General features: G+C 44.0%; 1 long non-coding RNA gene across 2 annotated transcripts in view; it reads left to right on the forward strand.

Annotated features, from left to right (window-relative positions):
- LOC140458931 (uncharacterized) overlaps window positions 1–19,526 on the forward strand; it is a 209,836-nt gene that overhangs the window by 189,113 nt on the left and 1,197 nt on the right. The window contains exons 6-7 of one of the 2 annotated variants that reach the window (XR_011953783.1): window positions 890–1,024; window positions 16,894–19,143. This is a non-coding gene — a long non-coding RNA (uncharacterized lncRNA). Of the gene's footprint in view, window positions 1–889; window positions 1,025–16,893; window positions 19,144–19,526 lie in introns of those variants that run through there. The other variant, XR_011953784.1, reaches the window with a different exon arrangement.

The following is a 19,526-nucleotide window of genomic DNA, read 5'->3' on the forward strand; positions in this document are numbered from 1 at the left end:
CCCATACTTCACCTTTTCTCTTTGCATTTGGAAAGCTCGTTTCACCTGAACCCTGTCCCAGCATCCTCTGTGTCAGTTTAAAGCCCTGTCCCATAAACCTACCGACATGATTGGCCAGGACACTGGTTCCAGTACAGTTCCAGTAGGACCATCCTAATGGATTATTTATTAAATCAGGTATGGGATGTGGGTGCCTCCAGCTGACCAGCCTTTCTTGCCCAGCCCTAGCTGCCTTCGAGCGAAGTAACTTGCTCGGCCATTTCAGAGGATAATTGAGAGGCAAACCCTTTGCTGTGGGAATATCGTGTAGACCACGTGATAAGCAGATGCCCTGATCTAAAGGACAAGTATTTGATTTTTTTGTACATCAGCAATGGTTTCATATTTATTTATGGATTGTTAATTACTATTTTTAAAATTATTAATTTCAAACGCCACCCTTTCTGATGGTGGAATTCAAACCTGTCTCCCCTGAACATTAGCTGAGGTTTTGGATAAATGCCCTAACAATAATGTTACTAGGCCATCACTTCGCCTGCTCACTGGGTGTTCATCCCTGAGCACTGACACATGAAGCTAAACCCATTCTTCCAACATGACTGTGTGATCCTGAAGTCTTGCAGCACTCCGGTGATATCACACTGTCTCTCTCCATGTGGTATCCCTCACTGTCTGGGTCTAATTGCTGCCTCTGTCAGCGCCTCCCGCTCTTCCAATTACTCCAGATCCTGAGCCAACAGAATTCTCCACTCCAGAGAAATGCAACAGCACAACCCAGGGATGGAGTGGGATTTTCCAGATATCTGTGGGGCTCATTTCCATTCTCCATGTGTAACCCTCACTGCATCAGTCTAAGTTTCTATTCTGTCTATTTCTCTGTCTCCTGTAGGTATTTAGGAAGTTCCTGAATCAATAGACCTCCCAATTGCTGGGGGTCTCGTCCAACACCCCATTGAAGATGGTTGGTCAGCCAGAGAGACAAAAGGCAGGGAGATGTGGAGTCTTCAATACATCCTGGAGTGAGGTAAGATCACTCAGAGTGCACAGAGCAGGGAGCAATGAGAGGGCTCCAAACATCGCTAACAGGACATGACATAGATACAGTGCTGGATGGGGAGCACAGTACAGTACAGACACACCCCAGACTCAATCACCACCTCTACTTTAATGTATGTTGCACTGAGACAGCATGGGGAATTCAGAGTTATCAATCCAGGCCTGTGCTGTCTTAGTGAGCATCAGAACAACAGAGGGGCAAGCAGGCCTCTGACGAGGGTTTGGGAATGCTGCCTGGGATCTTTCTGTTCTGTGTTCTCCCTCCATCACTGTGCTAAGACTCACTATTCTGCAACTCTGTGCCTATGGCATGGCTTTTGCACCATTGTCTTCAGTAATTTTTAACTCCTATAATAGTTCCTGTAACTAACTTCCTTCCCGATAGTCCTCCACATATTTGAAATGTACTGCATTCCAGACCACCATCCTTATCGCTGTAAATTGCTTCAGTGTCTACAACATGCTTTATTTTGGTACTGTAATCCTCTTTAATTGGATACAGAGTGATACAGCACGGAAACAGAACCTGTGGTACAACTCATCAATGCTCTCCATGTTTCCTATACTGAATGAGTCTCATTTGCCTGCGTTTGGACCTTTTCTCTTCAAACTTTCTCCCCTCCATGTACCTGCCCAAATGTCTTTTCCATGTTGTCATTGTTCTTGTTTCTCCCATGTTCCCCTGGCAGTCTGTGCACCATCTTCTGTGGATAATGTTGCCCCTCAGCTCCCTCTTTAAATCTTTGGGCTCTCATGTCCCTTGTGTACTCTCGAGTTTTGGGCTCCCTTACCTTTGGTTATTCACCATTCTTAGGCCCAATCCTTGTGACACTCCACTGGTCACAGACCTCCAGTCTGATAAGCAAACCTCCACCACCACCCTCTGTCTTCTACCTCAGAGCCAGTTCTGTATCCAAATAGCTAGTTCTCCCTGTATTCCTTGAGATCGAATCTTGCTAATCGGTCTCCCATGGGGAACCTTGTCGAACGCCTTACTGAAGCCCATATAGATCACGTCTACCGCTCAGCCCTCTTCAATCCTCTTTGATACTTCTTCAAAAAACTCGATGAAGTTTGTAAGACATGATCTCCCACGCACAAATCTCTATCTCTAATCAATCCTTGCCTTTCCAAATACATGTACATCCTGTCCCTCAGGATTCCCTCCAACAACATGCCCACCAGCAACGTCAGGTTCACTGCTCTATAATTCCCTAGCTTGTCCTTACCACCCTTCTTAAACAGTGGCACCACGTTAGCCGACCCAAGTCTTCCGGCACCTCACGTGGGACTATCGATGATACAAATATCTCAACAAAAGGCCCAGTAATCACTTTTTTAGCTTCCCACAGAGTTCGAGGGTACACCTGATCAGGTCCTGGGAATTTATCCATCTTTAGCTTTTCAAGACATCCAGCAATTGCTCCTCTGTAATATGGACATTTTGCAAGGTGTCACCATCTATTTCCCTACATTCTATATCTTCCATATCCTTTTCCCCAGTAAAAACTGATGCAAAATATTTGTTTAGTATCTCTGTCTTTTAAACTTTGTAATTGTAACCACGTCCACCCCTTCCTCAGGAAGTTCATTCCACAATCAAAACACTCTCTGTGGAACAATTTGCCCCCATGTCTTTTTTTTGAACATCTCTCTTCTAACCTTAAAAATGTGGTCCCTCCTCTTGAGACTCCCCCATCCTACGGAAAAGGCAACTACCATTAAATCGATCTATATCTCATTTTTTAAAAAATAAACTTTTATAACATCACATCTCAAACTCCAGGCTCCAATGAATAAAGACTCAGCCTATCCAGCCATTTTTCAGAACTCAAGTCTTTCATATTCAGCAACGTCTTGGTAAATGTCTTCTGAACCCCCTGCAGCTTAATAATATCCTCCCTATAACTGGGCGACCAGAACTCGACAGAGTATTGCAGAACAGGCCTCACCAATATCTGTGCAATCTCAACATGACGTCCCAAATCCTCCACTCAATGGACTGAGCAATAGTCAGGCATGCCAAGCACTGTCTTATCCATCCTGTGATGCAAACTTCAAGAATTATGTACCTGAACCCGGAGGTCCCTCTGCTCTAAAACACTAACTGAGGTCCGAACATTAATTGTATAAGCTCTACCCTTGTTTGTTTTACCAAGTGCACTTCCTCGCATTTATTCAGATTAAATACCATCTACCGTTTTTCAGCCCATTCACCCATTTCATCAAGATCCCTTTGTAATCTCAAAAAACCTCCTTCCCTGCCCATTATGCCACCCTCCAGCCTTTCCAGCACATCACACATGGTTGTTAATGGTATAAATATCTTTGCTCGTGGCTCCAGAATTTCTTCCCTAGCATCGCACAATGTCCTGTGATACAGTTAATCAGGTCCTGGGTCTTTCCATTCCTTTGTGTTGTAAAATCTCCAGCACCACCTCTTCTATAATATGCCTCTTTTTAAGTCATAGAGATGGGCAGCATGGAAACAGATCCTTTGGTCCAACTCATCTACGCTGACCAGAAGATCTGAATAAATCCATCCCATTTACCAGCATTTGGCCCATGTACCTCTAACCCTTATTATTCATATACCCATCCAAATGCCTTTTAAATGTTGTCATAGTATCAGTATCTGCTACTTTCTCTCTCAGCTCATTCCATACACGCACCACCGTGTGCATAAAAAAGCTGCCCCTTCAGTGCTGTTTAAACCTTTCCCCTTCAACCTTAAACCTATGCCCTCTAGTTTTGGACTCTCCAAGCCCTGGGAAAAGACCATGACTGTTTACCCAATTCATACCCCTCATGTTTATATAAACCTCTGTCAGGTCACCCCTCAGTCTCTGATGCTCCAGGGAAAATAACCCCAGCTTATTCAGCAACAATCCTGGCAACATCTTGTAAATCTTTTCTGAGCACTTTCAACTTTCACAACATCCTTCCTGTAGTGGGGACACTGGAATTGCAGAGAACTCCAAATGTGGTCTAACGTATTACTCTTGTTCCCTGAGTTCCCCAGTCTTTGTCCACTGTAAATTCTGGAATACAAAATGTGTTTAAGTTCTTAGCCATATCCTGCTGTTCCACACATCAATGGCCTCATTGATCTTTAATGGACACTATTTCGTCTTGAGTTATTCTTTTATTCAATATATTTATACAATCACTCTTGGATTCTCCTTATCATTTTCTGCTGAGGCAATTTCATGTACCCTTTCTGTATTCCTGATTTCTACCCAAAGTGTATTCCTATAGCCCCTGTGATCCTCGGGGATTCCCTTGATCCATCTGGCTATACCTGACATGTGCCCCCTTTTCCTTGACCAAACCCTCAATAGACAGCCAGTGTTTCCTAATGCTGTCAGCATTGACCTGCCCACAAACAGGAACATGCTGGTGGTGATCGCTCAATTTATCTCACTTTTAAAATATTCTCACTTGCCAGACTTCCCTTTCCCTGCAAATAGACTCCCCAGTCACCTTTTGAAAGTTCCTGGCTACTACGATCATGATTGGTCTGGCCCGATTTTATAACTTGAACCTGTGGACCAGCCCTGTCCTTTTCCATTGCTGTTTTCAAACTAATGGAACTGTGGTCCCTTTGGCAAAATGCTTTACTCACACCTTAGTCCCTTTCCCTACCTTGTTTCCCAAGGGGAGGTCAGGTTTTGCCCCTTTCTCTTTTCAGGCCATTTACATATTGATTGGGAGTTTTCTGGAACACAATTACCAAATTCCTCCCTTAAACACTGAACACTGGCTGTCCCAGTCTAGGTTTGGAAAGTTTAAAAACCCCAACCATAACAGCCCTTTTATTATGGTTGATATTTGAGATCTCCCGACATATTTGTTCCTCAGTCTGCCACGGATTATTCGGGGTCAGTAAGACAATCGTGTCAGAGTGATGACCCATTCTTATTTCTCTGTTCCACTAACATAGCTTCACTGGGTGATCCCACAGGAATATCCTCTCTAAGTACTGCTGTGATGATTCATGCAATGAAAACCCACCACCACACATCCTCTCTTGCCTCCCCTTCGATGTTTCCTGTAGCATCTCCACCTTGAAACAATGAACTGCCAGCTCTGTCCCTCCTTCAGCTGTGTTTCTGTGATAACTATAATATCCCAGTCCCATGTTCAAATCCATGCCCTGAGTTCATCTTCCTTAGCTGTCAGGCCCCTTGTATTGAAATCAATGCAGTTTAATCATCAGTTCCCCCTCCCCCATTCCCTGCTATGTTCTTGCCTGCCTTGTCTGCTGAAATTGCTGTCTTTAACTTGTGCACCAACCTCAATCTTCTTTCTGGCCTTACGACTGTTTAAGGTCCAACACCCTGCCAGATTAGATTATATCCTCTCAAGCAGCTCTAACAATTTGCCCCATCAGGATGTGGGTCCCCCTCCTGCTCCCCGTTCAGGTGCCTTCCCCACCCTGTCAGCCTGTGCTGACACCTTCAGACATCCAGGGACTTGCCCACCTGTGCTCCTCAGTTCTCCAGGAGGACCTACCCTTCATGATGTACATTCTTCGCTTATGAGACTTCCCACAGTGCATTACCTCACAGTGATCAGAAGTAAACTCCATCTGCCATTACTCTGCTCAGTTTATCATCTGATTGATATCTGACTGCAGCCTGAGTCCATCCTCCTCACCTTTCATGTCATCAGCACACCTACTAATGATTCCTTCAGCTTTCACATTGGAGTTATTATTCCACAGAATAACCAACAATGGTTGCTGCACAGATCCCTGTGGTACACCCGATGGTGAAAGCATTTCAAACACGAAGAAGTCTATCCACTAATTTTGTATCCAAATTATCAAAATGCCTTGGATCCCAGTGGCTCTTCCCTTTTGGACCAGCCTTACATGAGGGACCTTGTCAAAGGTCTTATTCAAGTCCATGTAAACCGCATCATCTGCACTGCCCTCATCAATATTTTTACATACCATTTCAAAAACACTGAACTGAATTCCTCAGACAGTATCTCCCTCTACCAAATCCGTGATGACGCTGCCGAGGTGATCCTTGCCTTTGGAAGTGTTGATTCATCCTCACGATTGTTCCCAATAATGTCCCTCCCCCTGCTGTCAGACCATCAGTTCTGTAATTACCTGGCCTATCCCTGCTGCCCTTTTTGAACAAATAACCCACATTAGCGAACCTCCAGTCATTCAGCGCTTCACCTGTTGCCAGCAAAGTATTAAATATATCCACCAGGGCCCCAGCAATCTCCTCCCTTACCTCCCATAACAGCCTGGGATACATTTCATTGGGCACTGGGGATTTCTGCACCTTTATGACTGTGATAACAGTTAATACCTCCTCCTTATTGATCTTTACATGACCTCACCATCTTAACTGAAATCCCCATCTATAATGCCTTTCTCCTGTGTGAATACAGACGGGAAGTATTCATTGAAGTTCTCACCTATTTCCTCTGGCTCCATGCACAGAGTGTCCCTTTGGTTTCTAACAGGTCTCGCTGTTTGCCTGGGAATCCTCTTGCTCCAACTATACTCATAAAATACCTTGTGGCCTCTCCTTAACAGTATCTGCCAAGGATATTTCATGCCCATTATTTGCCCGTCATTTTAAAGATCCCCTTGCACTCTCTATTCCTTGGTCGGTCTTTGCCTGTTTTCATCGCATTGTATTTCCATTATCAAACTTATGATATCGCTTGACCAGTATTCACTGGAGTTCCTGCCTTTGTCATTCACTCTTTGGAGAACACACTGGCCTTGAATTCTCCCTGTATCACTTTAACATACTTCCTCTTTCTGAATATGAACCAACAGCAAATAGTTCCTCCCAGTCTGTGTTTGGCAGATCCTGTTCCGTGATCGTGATAATGCCCAGTGATGGTGATATTCTAACGATTAGGGGGCTTCCACAAATGTGACCTCTTCACTTCTGCCCTATCATTATATTTTTCCAAAACGACTTTCAAACCTAGTGTTATGACCATATCACCAAAACCCTATAAAAATCCTTATGTCTGTCATCTTGTCTAGCACCGACAGCCCACTCTGTCTGTAACATCCAGCCCATACTGACCTCCCCATCTATATACCTTCCACCAGCCTCTCCAGCACATGATGCCACTGTGCCTTCTCCAGTCCCCACAGCACTCCTCCATCCTGTCCTACAGCACCTCATTACCTCTAACCTTCCACCATCCATTTCACCTCACTGTCTGTACAGAGTCCTCCAGTTCCTACAGCGTTTCCTACCAGCCCTCCCAATGTGTAACGTTCTGAAGCCACCTGAACGCTCCCGAGATCTATAAACTTGCCCTCTCTCTCTCTTTAATCTTCTCTGTCTCTGTGACTAACTCACATCACTACAATATTCCTTACCTTTGACCACCTCCAGTCACTACCAGCCTTCCGAGCTCTCGAACATCCTGCAGCCACTAAAACCATCCATGTGCCTGAAGTATCCTCTCAATTGTTGTAACAACTCTCAACTGCATCTGTTCATAACGTCAGCCAGTCCGTAGAATCCTTGCTAACTCAGTAACCTCACCCAATGTGTACAACTCTGAGTCTGACGAACTTCATCCAGTCTCCCCAACTGTCCCTACCTTTAATTGTAGAGAGAATCCACAACCTTCCCTATTGCGTTAACCTCCTCCAGTCCTTCTCATGGACACCATCTATGTAAACTTCTCCTGTTCCGTAATATATTTTCCTCCTGCTCCAATAAACCTTTGTGACCTAGTCCAATCTCTGCAGTGCTCTGTATAATCAGCCTCACTGTGCCTGGAACCTGGATTCAATTCCAGCTTTGCCGACTGTCTGTGTGGACTTTGCATGTTCTCCCCCTGACTGTGTGGGTTTCTTCTGGGTGCTCTGGTTTCCTGCCATAGACCAACATTTGCACGATACGTGATTGGCCATCATAAATTGACTGTAGTATTCAGGCAAGTGTGGTTTAGGTGTGTTCACCATGAGGAATGCAGGGTTTATTGGATAGGGTGAGGGATGGGTCTGGTTAGGATGCTCTTTAGAGGGTTGGTGTGGACTTGTTGGGCCGAATGGCCTGGTTACACACTGTGGAGATTCTTTTCAGGTTATTGTCCAGTCCTGTCAACCGTCCCTGTCTCTTGAACCTTGCCTCATCTCCAATACTCTCCTTATATGTGTAATCTCCAACAGTCTCTAAAACACTCCTTGGCGATGTACGCTTCTCCAGTCCTTACCACTATCGCTATGACTGTCACCTCTTCCTGCTTTTAGAACAATCCCTATAACTGTTGACATTTGTTACATCACTCCCAATCACTGTTCCATCCTGAAACCCCCAAAAACATTTATATCTCTGTAAACTCATCTGGACTGTCTATACTTTCTTTTGACAGTCCCGTTCTGAGACTTTCTCTATATCAAAAAAGTCATTAAGAGTCGGTAACGGTTATTATTGTAACCTCCCTCCAGCCTTACGGCACTGAGGATCTGTAGAAGCTCTTTTCAAACAGGCAGCCATCTCTGTGTCTGTAATCTCCTCCACTCCCAATAATACACTCTCTCTGAGCTCCTCTGTAGTCCACTAAACACTCCCTAACACTGTCTGTATCAGTGTAACCTTCTCCAAAAACACAACCTTCCCTATCTGTGTAAATCCCTACACCAGTCCCTATCCCTCTCAGCTCCGTCTAACAATACAACCCTCCATGTCTGTGTATTCACCTTCAGTCCCTACTCACCTCCCTATCTGTGTAACCTTCTCCATGCATTTTTGCTTCAGTCTCTTCAACTGTTTCTGTCAGTGTAATATCTTCCGGACCCGAAAGCTCTCCATCTCTTTAACTTTCTCCGGCCACACAACCCTCACTATCTGTGACCTACTCCTGTCAGAGAACCCTTCCTCTGTGAATTGCTCCAACTTTTCAACTTTCCATAAGCTCCTGCAGCTCTTACAGCCCTCCCTATCTACCAAACCTCTTCCAGTTCCTAAAACACCATCAGTGTGTGGAGACCCTAACACCATCCCTCTCTGTGTTATCCTCTCAGGTCCCTGCAACACTCCCGATCTGTAAATCCCACTCCAATGCCTGTGCCTCTCCCTATCCTGTTCCTACAAGACTGATTAACAATGTAACATCCTCCCGTCACTATCACCCACCCTGTCAATGTAAGCTCCTCCTGTATCTTCATCCACCTACCCATCTCCATAACCTTCTCCACCTCTTACACCCCTATCTGTGTAAACATCACTCTCCACTCGAACCCTTCCTATCACAGGAACTTCGTCCTGTTTGTGCTATGCTCCCTTATCTGTGAAACTGTCTCCAACCAAACTTGCAACCCCAATCTCTCAAAAAAGAATCCCGATTTCACAGCCTCCATGTCTAAATAACCCCCAGAACCTAAGCCTTCCTATATCTATAAACATCTTCAGTCACAATGACCCTCCATATCTCTGTTTGTTCTGCCAGATGATACAAAATTCTTTATCTCTGTAATCTGCTCAGCTCCCTAAAACAGTCCCTGTCTGTGTAATCCAGCCCTGGCCTACAAACATCCTTATCCCTGTAAACTTCTCCATCCCTCCCAACATTCCCATCTCCATGAACCCCTGTCAGCCCTACAGCTCTCCACATTTCTGTAACCTCCTGTGGCTCTATGGTCCTCCTTCCCTGTGAAACCACCTCCAGTCCCCACATCCCTCCCAATCTGGGTCCTCTGCTCCAGATCAGACCATTGCTGTCTCTGTAAACACCTCCCCTCCTGACAACTCTTCCCATTTGTGTAACCTCGTTCAGACCCCATACTCTCCAGCTTCCTGAATCCTCTTCATGCCATTGCAACCAAAACCACATGTTTATGTAATATCGACCAGTGCGTATACCCTCCCCAACTCAGTAACCTCTTACAGCCCTAACAAAGCAACTAAACTGTGAAACCTCTCATTTCCCTACAATCCTCCCTCCCTCCCTCCCTCCCTCCCCAAATGCCTTCATCACCATGAAACCTCACAATTACTGAAGCTTCCTTGTGGCACTGCAAACCTCCGAATGCCTGTAAAATCCTCCTGTCCTGATATCCCTCTCTATCTCTGTAACCCCCACCACCCTCCAGTGCCCTTCTGGGGAACATTGCAGAGGAGGGAAGATTTGTAAAGTTCGGGCCATGTTACGGAGGTAGAATTCTGGGAATTACGGATTTGGTCGAATGTCTATGGTGTGCAGATTATTGGCGAGGACTCTAAAGACAGGATTTATGACTACTTGGAAAACCATAGTTAAATTAGTGACAGTCAGCATGGGTTTGTGAGGGGTCAGGTCATGCCTCGCAAACCTTATTGAATTCTTTGAGGATATGACAGAATACGTTGATGGCTCATTCAGAAAAGAAGGATGATTGGGATACAGGGAAATCTGTCTGTCTGGATACAGGATCGGATGGCCCAGAGAAGACAGAGGGTGGCAGCAGATGGACAGTATTGAGCCTGGAGCTCAGTGACCAGTGGGGTTCTGTAACAATCAGCTCTGGGACTCTGCTCTCTGTGATTTTTTGTAAATGACTTGGATGTGGATGTTGGAGAGTGGGTTAGTAAGTTTGCCAAAAACATGAAGGTTGGTGGAGTGGTGGGGAATGTGGAGGGCTGTTGTAGGTTGCAATGGGACATTGACAGGACGCAGAGCTGGGCTGGAAGTGGCAGATGGAGTTCAATCTGGAAAAGTGTGAAGTGATTCATTCTGGTAGGTCGAACCTAAATACAGAATACAGGGTGAAAGGCAGAATACTTGGCAGTGCGGAGGAACAGAGAGATCATGGGGTCTGTGTCCATAGATCCCTCAAAATCTCCACGCACGTTGGTAGGGTTGTTAAAAAGGCATATGTTGTGTTGGCTCCCCTTAGAAGGGGATTGACTGTAAGAGCCGTTGGGTTTTACTGCATCTGTATGGCGTCCTGGTGAAACCACACTTGGAATAATGTGTTCAGTTCTGGCCCCCTGTTTACAGGAAGGATGTGCAAGTTTTAGAGAGCATACACAGGAGATGTACCAGGATGCTGCCTGGAATGGAGGGCAGTTCTTATGGTGAACGTTTGAGGGAGCTAAGGCTTTTCTCATTGGAGTGAAGAAGGGTGTGGGGCGACCTGGTAGAGGTGAACAAGGTGATGAGAATCACACAGAGAGAATGAATAGTCAGAGACTTTTCCTCCTATGGAATAAATGGCTATTACAAAGCGACATAATTTTAAGGTGACTGAAGGATGGATAAGAGGATAGAGAATGGTAGGTGGTTGGAATGCACTGCCAATGGTGGGAGTAAAATTAGATACTTTCGGAACATTTAATAGACTCTTGGACAGACGCATGGATAAGAGTAAAATGAAGGGTATGTAGGTTAGTTTGATCTTACAGTTGGATAAAAGGTTGGCATGAAATCATGGCCGAAGGGCCTTGGGATGAACTGTTTTGCGTTCTAAGTACTGTCTGGTAAACTGGGTAATAAGCTCAGATCAATGTAAAAGGATATGGCATTCAGGAGGAGCTAGTGAACTGGGTCCAAATTTGGCCTGATGGTAGGAGACAGAGGGTGATGGGAGACATGTTTTTCTGACTGGAGACATGTGACCAGCGGTGGAGTGGGTCCCCTGGTGTTTGTCATTTGGATAAATAGTTTGGATGGAAATATAGGTTTCCTGGTTAGTAAGGTTTTTGGGTGACACTGAAATTGGTGGGAAAGTGGACAGTGAAGAAGGTTATCTGTGATACAACAGGATGAACAGTTCTGCTGGGATAGTGGGCTGATGAATAGCAGATGGAGTTTAATTAGATAAAGGTGGGGTGTTCCATTTTGGTGAAACAAACCAGGGCGGGACTTGTACAGTTAATGTTCGGGCCCTGGGTAGTGTTGTCAGTCTGTGACCCAGGTACACAGTTTTTTGAGTGTGGTGTCCTAGGTAGACAGGCTGGTGAAGCAGGCGTTTGGGATGGTTCCCTTCATTGGGGAGAGCATTAAGAATAAGAGTTGGGATGTCATGTTGTATCTGTAAAAGACATTGGTGGGGCCACCATTAAAACATTGTCGATCAGGAGGAAGAACTCATCTCGTTCACAAACCTCCTTTAGGGAAGGACATCAAATATTCTAACCTGGTCTTGCCAACATGAGACTCCAGACCCACAGCAATATGGCTGACTCTGATCTACCCTCTGGGTAATTAGCAGAGGGGTCAAAGAATGTTCTTTCATGCAGTGACACACACACATCCCATGAATGAATATATAAAAATACCTGCGTCCCTCCCTACCTCTGCAAACCCGTCCAGCTGCAGCAATCCGTCCTGGCTTTGTAACACCCTGACCCCTCTCTGTAACACTCTCACCACCTCCAGCACCTTCACCTCTCCCTGTTCCTATCGTGTCAATAAACCCTGACAACGATTCCCCTTCCCACAGCCCTCCTCCTGCGAGCAGACCCATTGCAATCCATTAACATTTACTCCTAAAACACTCTCTCACTTCAGGATTTTAAGTACTTTTTGATGATCTTCTCAGCCTCATAATCTAGTATGATCACCTTTGTCCTGAGTGAGGGATCAGTGGGAATTTCTTGCTGAGGGCTTTACTGTTTCAATCGAATGACCTTCTGTTGTGTTTTACACTGTTCCTTCAAATGTTTTCCACTGTTCATTTACAGGCACATATTTCAGTCTGTTTAGCCTGTTTACCTTGGTCAGTTCTCCTCTCACACGCATGTAATTGGCTATTTTTGTTTCTAGTTGCAGCTTGTCCTCTGTGATTCACTTTAAATCTTTATATTTCTTTAAACTGCACTTTATCACAATTTCCCGAAGAATCTCTGCAGGTGACATTACTCATTCACTAAGTTTCATTACACGGTCGCTCTGCGATAGTTATGTCTCTAGTCAATTGCACAATGTGTTTTTCAAAGCAACACTGAAAAAAAATTCTCCGAGCTCCTTTTCCAATATCAATGTTGTCCGTGTGATTGTCCCAGATTATACAAATATTGAAGTTTTCCAAAATTACCACAATGCCCTTTTTAGAAAATTCCAATGAATTCCTGTGTAATGCAGTGATGAGCAATGAAATGCTGTTCGTTGGCTAAAACTGTTCTGCTGCTTGTGTCCTTGGCAAGTAGTAGCCAGAATTTACATTCAGACTGACTCTACTTCATGATCTGAGACCAATTGCTTTCTCTTTAATGCCTTTGTTATCCATTATTGTTTGTGTTGTCCGTTTTGCCTGAGTTTGCACAAGATTGTGAACCACTGAATATTTTTGTTCACCCTGTATTCATCTCGCCCAGCTGTCTAAATCACTTTTATCTCTGTGTCTCAAATCCATCTAACTTATTACAGCGACGTTGTCCATTTAAAAAAAACCACAACTTACTCTTTCCCACAATTTTCTGTCACAAATCTATTCGCTGATGTACAATTTTAGTTCAACTCTGTCCCTTCCTGCTCCGTTCTGCTTGTCTTCAGCTGCACTCGCATACTGTTCCGATGCTCCATGTTTTCTCTCTGGATTTAGAAAGCTCCTTTCACCTGAAGCCTGTCCCTGCATCCTCTCTGTCATTTGGAAGCCCTGTCCATAAACCTACCTTCATGATTGGCCAGGACACTGCTCCCAGTACTGTTCCAGTGGGACCATCCTAATGGATTATTCATTGAATCAGGTATGGGATGTGGGTGTCTCTGGCTGACCAGCCTTTCTTGCCCAGCCCTAGCTGCCCTTGAACGGATTTGCTTGCTCGGCCATTTCAGAGGGTAATTGAGAGGCAAACACTTTGCTGTGGAGATGTCGTGCAGACCACATCAGGATGGGCAGATGTCTTTCCCGAAAGGACAAGTGTTTGGGTTTTTTGTACATCAGCAATGGTCTCATACTTATTTGTGGATTGTTAATTACTATTTTTAAAATTATTGATTTCAAATTCCACCATTTCTGCTGGTGGGATTCAAACCTGTCTCCCCTGAACATTAGCTGAGGTTTTGGGTACCTGCTCTAGCAATAAAACCATTCGGCATCACTTCACCTGCTCACAGGTTGCTCATTCCTGACCGGTTATACCAGTGCATCATGAAGCAAAACCCGTTCTTCCAACACAGTTGTGTGTGATCCTGATATCTTCCAGTACTCTGGTGATATCACTTAGTATCTTGCGCTTTCTCTCTCTCTCTCTCTCTCTCTCTCTCTCTCTCTCTCTCTCTCTCTCTCTCTCTCTCTCTCTCTCTCTATTGAAGCTACACCAGAACCTGAGGCAACAGAATTCTCCACCACAGAGAGACGAAGCACGTACCTGCCCAAATTGAACATTTCTCTACCACTTCCCCTGGAAGCTCATTCCATAACTGCACCATCCTCTGTGTAGAAGCTTTTCTCCTAAAATCGCTTTTAAGTCTTTCCTCTCCACCCCATATTTTTGCCCACTAGAACACAGAACATGACAGCGCAATACAGGCCCTTCGGCCTTCGATTTTGCACCAACGTGTGGAACCAATCTGAAGCCCAAGTAGCCAACACTATTGTGTCTAGTGTTCCCATTCTGGACAAAGTTTGCGCACTGCACTTAGAGAGTGTCTGGGTCTACAGGGAGGAGCAGGACACGGATCGTTTTCTGAAACTTCTACAAATATTTCCCAATAACATATTTTTCCAGATGCAAAGTTTGAAGCCAGTTTATTTCAACAATGTGGAGGTCACAGAGCTGTGAACCTCCTTCAGCATATCCAATAGTCTCACACCAGGGAGAGGACTGTACTCACAATCTCCAACAATGGTTTTGTTCTGGAACATTCCAGGCAGGAGTGGGTGACATAACCATTATGCCACAGTGCCATCCTCTCGTGTATTCATGAGGTGACAGAGGCCACATCTGTCTGGCGAGGTAAATATGTTGGTTCTGTCTCCACCAAGGAAGAAACAGAAAATACACCTGAAATATTAAGGAGCAGAGTGACTGGGGAAAATGAGGAACCGCAAGAAATTAGAATTATTAAAGTGGAAATGCTGGGAAAAAAACTCATTGTATTGAAGCTTGATAAGTTTCTGGACCAGATGAGTGATGAATTGAGAGGGTCACAGATTTAGGGCTGGAGAGTTGGGTTTGCTGGATAGATCTGTCCGGAGCAGGAATGGACACAATGGGTCAGTGGCTTCCTTCTGTACTGTCAATTCCATAACTCTATGAGGGAGGTCAAAGTTGGTCAAAGCGCTTTATATTATCGAAAGGGTCCTGCAAATTTGAAAGTAGCTACTGTTGTCGTAAATACTTATAACAGGAGAGGGAGAGAGAGAGGAACAACAGATTATCAACTGATTGATAAATTGATGTCAGTTATGACAAAAATATTAGATTTTTTCGTCATTACTAACAAGTAGATCTTTGGAGAATGATGATATGATTTGCAGAGTCAGTCGAGATTCAGGGAAGGGAAAATCGTTTTTGCTAAACTAGTGGGAGTTTTTGGAGGATGTAGATTGTGATATCAACAAATGCGAACCAATGGGAATGGTGTCTTTGAATTTTCAGAAGGCATTTGAATGGTGAGCGAAGAACGTTAGAGTCCTTCAGTAAGGGGTGAATACACTAATTGGATTGAGAATTGGATAATGGGGAGAATACAGAGAGTAAGATCCTGCTCTGAACTGAAGATCATTGCTCATAGGGTATCAAATGTATCAGTTCTTGGAACACAGCTGATCACAAGGCAAAAAAAGTAATTTGAATGTGAGCAACAAATGTAGCCCTTTCCATTTTGTATTGGTTAGAAGATGAGAGGTTGGGAACTGCAGTTGTTAAAAGGCAAGTAATCAGGACAGTGAATGATCTGTTGTCATTCATTATAAAATTATTCAAGTAAAGGAATAAAGACATCTTCCTGCAGTTGTAGAGTGTTGCTGAGACAGTATTCGGGGCACTGTTGGCAGGTTTACTCTCTTTTGTAAGGAATGATTTTGTTGCGATCGAGAGTGCAAAGGAGTTTCACTTGACTAATTCCTGGATGAGAAAGAGAGTATAAAGGAAATGAGTGTTTAATCTGTAGCACTGCGAGAGAATAGCAGGCGATTACATTTAAACTTGACATAATGAGTGTCAGTCCATAATCCTCAAGAAAAATTGTGAAAATTTGAATTTTCCACATGATACATTTTTCCCAATATTTCACGTACCTGTGTCAAATCACCATGTTGGTTGAAATGGAGTATTATGCTCTAACTAAACCCTCAGTGTCTCAGTGTACAGTTGTGTGCGCCTCTGCACTGTTCATAAATCTGTCAGTCGGCACAATGGCTTATTCCTGAAAGAGTTAGCCATTCCCACCAGCTTCTGACCTCAACAGGAACGCCAGTTTGTCTTCTCAGAGATAGAAGGTATTTTCTTGAGACTTTGCACAAAACATCAATTTTCCATTCTCACCTTCAGCAAACCACATTAAAGTGACACGTGTCTACCACGAGCAATAGAGCCAGGAGGAACAACATGCAGCAGTCTATCTGTGGGGTATCAGTAACATCCTCCTATTTCTGAATAAGTAGCTTGACAGGCTGCATAGCCTCTTCCTGGTCATATGGAAGTGGCTCAAGGACCTGACGTAGCGACTCCTGGTTCCTCTTTAACACCTTTGTGCTATCTACACTCATTCCCTACTTGTGTAATAGGCAGAAAGGACTGAATGGGCTTATCCAATAGTTTCCATGGGTTGAATGGCGTTCTTATATTCCGTTAAAACCAGTGTGAGGTGCTGAATGAGCTCCTCATGTTTAACTGTGGAGATGAGCAATGTCTAGCAGGACTGTTATATGAATGTTACCTACAGCACAGTTTAAATGCTATCCAGGTCTTGCTGCACGTGGACACAGACTGCTTCAGCAGCAGAGAAGTGACAACTTATTCTGAACATTATGCGATCTTCAGAGAACATCTCCCACTTCTGACTGTATACTCTGGGAAAGATGTTGATGCAGCTGAAGAAAACTACCTAGAGGACACCTGCAGAGATGTCCTGTGACTGAGATGGTTGATCCTCAACAAACACAAGCATCTTCCCTTGTGCTCTGAATGGCCTCTAACCAATGGGGAGTTTACACATCATTCCCATTACATTCAATTCTGTTCGGGTTCCTTGATACCATCCTCAGTTAAATCCTGCTTTGATATCAAGGCCTGCCTTACCTTGTGTTCATATTTTGATTCATATCCATAGGTCATGGTGTGTGTGCGCGGAGTGTTTCATTCTCACAGAGGGTAGTGACTATCGGGACTTCTCTATTCCAGAGGATTAAGGGAGATGGATCACTGAGAAGATTGGGGGTGGGGGGGGTGCACAATGGATATTTGACACATCAGAGAGTTGAGGGCTGCAGGAGTTGGACACAAAAGAGGAGTAGAGGCATTGAGCAGATTAGTCATGATCTTATTTAAGGGAAAGACACGCCTAAAGGGCTGAATGACTTATTTGTGTTTCTGTTGGTCTCGCATTCAGTTATTGGAAAGTTATTTCTCTGGAAATTCTGTTATTGAAGATTGCAGTCAGGGAGACCAGATGATTTTGTGAGACACCTCTGGGTGAGGTTTGGGAGCTGTACACATAATGAATCTGGGTCTGTAACATAACCAGCAAATGAACACAGTTCTGTAAAGAGAGTGGAGTAGGATGTTTCACACTGGCACCGACACTTTCTTTTCCCAAGAATATTTTCCAACTCCATACCAAACTGTGTGTGACAGTCTTCAGGTGCTAAAAAAAAGTGAGGACTGCAGATGCTGGAGATCAGAGTCGAGTGTGCAGTGCTGGAAAAGCACAGCAGGCGAGGCAGCATCCAAGGAGCAAGAGAATCGACATTTTGGGCATAAGTCATTTGTCAGGATTCCTGATGAACAGTTGTCTGACCTGCAGTGCTTTTCCAGCACTACACTATCGAGTCTTCAGGTCCTGAATGGTCTGCTCTGTTTCTGTGTACCAGCTTATCGATGTAAATGACCTCCAAATGCTCTTGTCTGGCAGGTTTGAGGAGCTGAATGGAACATAAGGACATTGGACTGAGGAGCAGGAGTGGGTAATTAAACACTAAGATTGTAGCTGATCAGTTTGTGGTCTCAGCCCCAATTTCCTGTCTGTAGTTCATTGTCCTTTACTCTCCAATATCTAATATATAGCTTTTACTAAACGCAAACACGCATGCAATACAAACTTCCGTGGAAAGGCATTTACCCTCAAACAGCCCTTTGTGAATTACTCCTCATCCATGCTCAGACTGTGGTTAGAGGGGTCACTGTTTTATTTTCTAGTGCCGCTCCTCCACTGGTCATTATAAATTTTAAATGCAACCAGGTTGGTGTTATGGCTAACGATATAGGTCTCAGAGTAGGTCACATTCTTTGTGAGGGACAAATCAGTTCGAAATCTTACATTTGCAAAAATAACTCACCTAATCAAAGATACTGAAAGTAAGATGGAAAGATACATGACAAGCAGTTTGGACAGATTTGTGCATTAATATTTATCTTTCAATGCATACACCAACAGACTTTGTGCATACACACAGACACATACACAGGTGCACACAGACACACCCATACACATGCCTGAAGACAGATAGAAAAAACTCTGCAGAATACCAGCTCAAAAGAGCTTTACAAGAAATAGTTAAATTCAAGACAAAAAAAGGAAAAACAAAATAAATGGTATTCTGCCTCTGAGGGTATTCTGCTCACACAAGCTGTTGTCAATCGGATTCCTTCCTGTGACATTTGTAGTTGACTGAATTCCCTTTGCCTCAGGCAATGTGGAGATTCCAATGAATCCTCAACAGGAAATCTTCATGAATGGTAAAGATGACTGACAGGTTTTCACCTCTCATACGTTGCTGTGAGAAGGAAGAAGGAAAGAGAGGGAACAAAAAGCTGTGGCTTCTCAAGCAGGTTGCATTCTCTCGATCTTTTAGCTGAAATATGTAATAATGTTATCTGACTACGATACTGGATCATGTGAAGCCTCGTTGAACATTCTAGGGATTGTATGACTCCATCCCTGTAACCTGCTCCATGTAGGAGCAATTTTAAAGCATAATTTGAAGATACGTTTGTATGTGCCCTCATAATTTTTGTCCAATAAATTCATGTCTTCAAAGTATCTGTTTTAAAATAAGTACATCGTTCTCTTAAATTTGAATCCTTAGTTCTTGTCTCACATAACCGTAGGAAATGTCCATCAGCTACGCAACTAATACACTATCCTCAAGATCTTATATGGTTCAGTATGAACATCACCCATTCTCAATCCTGAAGTACTCTGGTCCTGTAGAGGTTTATAAAATGACGAGGGGTTTGGAAATGGTGACATTCCCTTGATTGTGGGAATCCAAAACTAGATCACATAAATTTAAGGCGAGAGGGGAAAGATTTAAAAGAGACAAAAGTGGTAACCTTTTCATGAAGTGTATGGAATGAACTGTCAGAGGAAGTGTTGGA

This window comes from Chiloscyllium punctatum, chromosome 34 (assembly GCF_047496795.1).
Source record: "Chiloscyllium punctatum isolate Juve2018m chromosome 34, sChiPun1.3, whole genome shotgun sequence".
NCBI lineage: Eukaryota > Metazoa > Chordata > Chondrichthyes > Orectolobiformes > Hemiscylliidae > Chiloscyllium > Chiloscyllium punctatum.